Raw genomic sequence first — 5,969 nt, 5'->3', positions numbered from 1 at the left:
GAACCAAATACAGTCTAACATTCTGTACCAACCTGTGAAAGACAGGAAGATGCTTATAATAGCTATAACAAGCAACGTTGCTTATGTCCCAGAAATATTCATATTACTGTGCAAATATAGGAAACTTCTCGTGAGAGAGGCAATTACATTAAGAGAATGCTTATCTGCATGATATTTGATTAACAAAAAGAGAAGTCAAACAAACTGTGATTTCACTTTGGCTACCAATACCATTTCCTCTGGGCAAGATAGAAGGGTGTTTTTTTAAGAGCCTATTTTTAGATGCAGAAATTACTTTTTTTTATCTGCTAATATAGTCTTGCACCACTATTTACCTCTACCTTCATAAATCTTGCAGGATGAATGAGCTGGATGTATTTGAACACCAGCATCCATGGAAAGTTAAGAACCCTGAAATCTTTCCTTAAAAAACAAAAAGTATCTTTGACTTCTAGGAGGCCTCACCATCAGACATTATTCTGATCTGCAATAGCAAATGCTCTTTATCATTCATATATATATATATATCCCTGCTCTGCTCTCAAAGAGCTCATGCATGGTTCTTATTGTTACATATTTGCACACTCAGTGCTGTCCTCACAACAACTCTGCAGAGTAGGTTGTCCTGAAAGAGAGAGTGATCCAGCATGCTTTGTGAATGAGTGGAGATTTGCAAGGTGTTTAATACATGATGGTATACAACAGCATGTGGGGATGCAGGTGGAGCTGTGGTCTAAATGGCAAAGCCTAGGGCTTGCCGATCAGAAGGTTGTCGGTTTGAATTCCCATGACGGGGTGAGCTCCCTTTGCTTGGTCCCTGCTCCTGCCCACCTAGCAGTTTGAAAGCTTGTCAAAGTGCAAGTAGATAAATAGGTACCGCTCTGGCGGGACGGTAAACGGCGTTTCCGTGCGCTGTTCTGGTTCGCCAGAAGCGGCTTAGTCATGCTAGCCACATGACCCAGAAGCTGTACACTGGCTCCCTCGGCCAATAAAGTGAGATGAGCGCTGCAACCCCAAAGTCATCCACGACTGGACCTGATGGTCAGGGGTCCCATTACCTTTTTTATACGACAGCATAAACACAATCTGTTCTACCATCCATTTTAAGGTGCTTCCAATGTCAGCTTTGCTTATAATTGCAATATTTTTATGCATTGTCAGCGGCTGCAAGTCAGATACCAACTATGCAGATCCCCATGCTGATCACTGCTTCTCTTAATGTACTATTTATTGATGTATATGAAATATTTATAAACCACTGAACAGTTAGGAATGTTGTAGTGTAGCGTATTAAAAAAAAGTCTCAGTAAAATTGGGGTTGCCATGCGTCCAGGAAATTCCGGACATACCCAGAAATCGGACGTCTAAAATGTCATCTTGGGGGATTTTTTTGGATTCAGCAAAATGTCAGGGGAAAACCTGGACATATGGCAACTAGGGTCAATTTTTTGCCTCCAAAAAATCATTTAAAATCCCCCCCCCCCAAGCCTAAAAAACATACGTCTATACGTGTGGTCACTTCCTTTCCTGCCAGAGAGCATGTTTGAGGTGGAAATCAGGTCAGGATGGGCAGTGGGAGGGCAGCACGTTTGGGGTGGGGGGCGGTAGAGTGTGTGTGTGTGTGTGTGTGTGTGTGTGTGTGTGTGTGGTGTCTGTCTTTTTTCCCCTCTCACCCACTGTACAATGCAACTCAGCTTTACAGAAATGCCATTGGGATTAAAATGAGCTTGAAACTGATTTGAAGTTATTCAGAAAACATAATTGAACTGGGCTGAGGGATTTCTTTGGATCACTTTGCTGCTGTCTTCAGGGTTTTATCCAGGAATGGAGAAGTCAAGTGCTACTAGAGTCAATGTCACATCAGTAACAGCCTACCACAGAGCCAACAGTTAGGATTGTTGCGATTTGAAGCGCAACAACATCTGGAGAGCTCCCCATCCTGGGTTTAGCCTTATTTGAAAACAAGCACTTCCTGAATGCAAAATTTATTTCTTCCTCCCTTTTTTGTCGTTTCATACAGAAACTTGCTACATCCCTAGCACTAAACTACAGGGTACTGGCAGATGTGCCATAAATGATGTCATACGAAAGTCTTTCATTACAAATGCCGTTCGGCGCTTCTCCCCAGGAATGATTTATTACATTTTGTCAATCCAGTTCTTACGTACCCACATCATTTTTAAGCATCATTTTTCTTCTGGACATCTTTACATTTTTACAAAAACACACAGAGATAGCATCACGGCAAGGCAGGCACTGAAGCTGGCAATTTACAAATGTTGTTACTAATAAATAAATATGGTGTGTGAGGGAAATGGAATGTCGGCTCTGAAAGCCAAGGCAAACCGAAAGGCAGATTTCCAGAAGTATAATCAGATGAGGTAAGAAAAGAACATAAGTAGAGCCCTGCTGGGTCAGACCAATGGCTGATCTAGTCCAGTGTCCTGTTCTCGCAGTGGCCAGCCAGATTCTCCTGGGAAGCCCACACACAGAACCTGAGCGCAACAGCACTCCCCCTCTCATGATCTACAGCAGTTGGTATTCAGAGGCTCCATCAAATAACCATAGAATTGTAGAGTTGGAAGAGACCACAAGGGTCATCTAGTCCAATCCCCTGCATTGCAGGGATCTTTTGTCCAACATGCGACTCAAACCCACAACGCTGATGAAATATACTTGGAGTCGAGAGTGGATTTCATGCTCTTTATTCAGCTCATAGTGGTGAGGAGGAATGGAGTTCCCCCAGAATGTCTGCCTTATATACATTATTTATACAATGGGCCCCACGTGATTGGCTAATTCCGGGATTCTCCTGTAGGCCAATCAGGTTGCGGATTTCCTTCCACCTGGAGCTGGATTGGGTGGCTCCTGTGGACCAATCAGACTGCTGCATTCTGAATCCTATTGTTCTAGGACCAATCAGAGTGCTGCCTTTTGGATCCTATTCAACTCAGTACAGAACAGCTGAGATTAAGAATCTCATGGTCTACCGACTGAGCCTTCCCAGCTCTAATATTGCCTCTGATACAGAATCCTCTTTCAAAGCCATCCAAATCAGTGGCCATCACTACATCGTGTGGTAGTACTTTGTTTTGCCCGTCGCAAATTCTCCCACTCCTCAGGTGGGATGACAATTAATTATTTCTGCTTCAGGGAGTGGAATTGCTTCTCTTTGCCCACCTCAGTTTGTTCCTTCATTTTTCTTTGTTCTGTTAATCACCATGAGATTGCCTATTCCAACTTCTTGAACAAATCAAATCACGGCAAATCAATTGGCACAGGCAATGTCATCAGACGGCTAGATTAATTTTGCATCAAAAATAATACTAGAAGGCTAAACTTCAGAGGGCAGAAAGACCCAAAAGATTAAAATGGAATACAGTGGTACCCCGCAAGACGAACGCCTCGCAAGACGGAAAACCCGCTAGACGAAAGGGTTTTCCGTTTTGGAGGCGCTTCGCAAAACGAATTTCCCTATGGGCTTGCTTCGCAAGACGACAGCCCATAGGGAAATCTCAGGGACAGCGGGGAAGCGCAGCGCGTCTTCCCCACTGTCCTCGGACCTCCTCCCGCCGCCGGCTTCGGAACGAAGCTCCGATGCCGGGCGGCGGAGGGGGAAAGCCTCCTCCCGCCGCGCGGCATCGGGACGAAGCCCCGATGCCGGGCGGCGGAGGGGGAACGTCTCCTCCCGCCGCGCGGCATCGGGACGAAGCCCCGATGCCGGGCGGCGGAGGGGGAACGTCTCCTCCCAATGCCGGGCGGCGGAGGGGGAACGTCTCCTCCCGATGCCGGGCGGCGGAGGGGGAACGTCTCCCCCCGCCGCGCGGCATCGGGACGAAGCCCCGATGCCGGGCGGCGGAGGGGGAACGTCTCCCCCCGCCGCGCGGCATCGGGACGAAGCCCCGATGCCGGGCGGCGGAGGGGGAACGTCTCCTCCCGCCGCGCGGCATCGGGACGAAGCTCCGATGCCGGGAGGGGGAGGGGGAAAGCCTTCTCCCGCCGCCCGGCATCGGATGGCTTTCCTGAAGACTTGGGGTGGGAGGAGGGTTTTCCTTCCCACCGCCAACATTCAGAATGCTGTTCTGAATGTTGGCGGTGGGGAGGAAAAACCCTCCTCCCACGCAAGCCCCGGGAACAGAGGGAAAGCGCTGCGCCCCTTCCCCTCTGTTCCCGTACCTGTCCTGAAGGCTTGCGGTGCGGAGAAAAGCCCTTCTCCGCACCGCCAGCCTGGCAAGCGGTTTCCCTAGGAACGCATTAATTGATTTTCAATGCATTCCTATGGGAAACCGTGCTTCGCAAGACGAAAAACCCGCAAGAAGAAAAAACTTGCAGAACGAATTAATTTCGTCTTGCGAGGCACCACTGTATTGACATAGGATTTTGGAATGAATCTCTATGTGTGTGTTCTGAACATACGCATCCCAAACAGAGGTGAAGCTACATGCACCGCTACCGGGGGCGGAGAGCAAGCGGGGCATGGCTGGTGCCCCCGGGGGCGTGACATACTGCCCACAGGGGCGTGGTTCTGGGGGTGTGAGGCACTGCCTGTGGGGACATGGCGCCCAGTGCATGGAGTGTGCGCGGCGTGTGTCCGGGGGGCCACTGCGATGGCATCCTACCAGAATAGTGGTCCTGGGGGTGGTCCGCTCCCTCCGCACCCCCGTTCCTCCACCAGTGATCCCAAGGAAGACAAACAGACAGTAGTTTCAATCTTTATTGACATAGCACACACTTACAGTAGCTCTTAAGCTGCACTTCTTCTGGCAACTAAGTAGCTGGCACTGCCTCCCCTCAATACCTTCATCCAAGTCATTTATAAAGATGTTGAACAACAACAGGCCTAGGACAGAGGCATCCTACTTATCACTTTTCCCCCAAATGTCGAGGAACCATCAGTGAGCACTCTTTTAGTTCGGTCTGTCAGTGCAACTGCAAATCCACCTAACAGTTACCTTGTGCAGTTCACATTTTACCAGCTTCTCTGCAAGAATATCATGGGGGACTTTGTCAAAGGCCTTACAGAAATCAAGGTACTCTACGTCCACAGCATTCCCCTGATCCACCAAGCTTGTAATTCTGTTTTAAAAAGAAATGAAATTTGTCTGGCATGACTTGTTTTTGAGAAACACATGCTGGGTCTTAGTAATTACAAGACAAAACTAGAACCAGTTGTCTCTAGCTCTTCCTACTGTTGAACTCCCTGTCTTCTGCCCTACCAGTGCCAATGGGTGCCAGTCACCACTGAATATGATTTAACATATTTTTACCTCAGTGGATTTTACTCCTTTGTCTTAAATTGCTTTAGTGCTGTGGATTTTCTTGCGGGGGGAGTTCACTCTTAAGTGATACATTCTAATCTATTGTGCTTTATTTGTTTCCTCTGACTGTATTATAGTGTAATTGCGCTTTATTTATTTATTTATTTATTTATGCTCTACATTGCAAACCACCTAGAGAATATTTAGACCCACAAATAGACCAAATAAATATATGGGAACACCTTATGAGTCAGTGGGCACAGGATGTCTACAACTTGTCTCGCAAGCTAGGGCCTACCCAGCTTACAATATTTACACTGGCAGAAATGGGAGTTTCCTTTTCTCTTCAGATTGATGTCTGGATGCAAATTAGAATTTTATTTTAAATGGAGGAGTGACAAAGTATTGGCATGAATCCTTCTTGATTATGATCTTCCATCATTTTGATTTTATAATTACTGAATGAAATACTGAATGGAATCAATCAGCTTCCAATTGTTACCTTGGTGAAAGATTAAAACATCGTTACTTGTCATACATATTTCACACTTTAGCAAATTTTAATAAACTGAATGCATGAGAAATGGTTGTATTATCTCGCATGGAAGTGGGATGCTAATGACATTTCTATTGATTTTAATTCATATTTGTTGGTCAGAATTACTCAGATTCAGGCAAGGCATGATGTCCATAATTATCGCTAACAAATGA

Source organism: Podarcis liolepis, assembly GCF_965112155.1.
Source record: "Podarcis liolepis genome assembly, chromosome: 11".
NCBI lineage: Eukaryota > Metazoa > Chordata > Lepidosauria > Squamata > Lacertidae > Podarcis > Podarcis liolepis.
Note: the sequence above shows the minus strand (reverse complement) of the source record.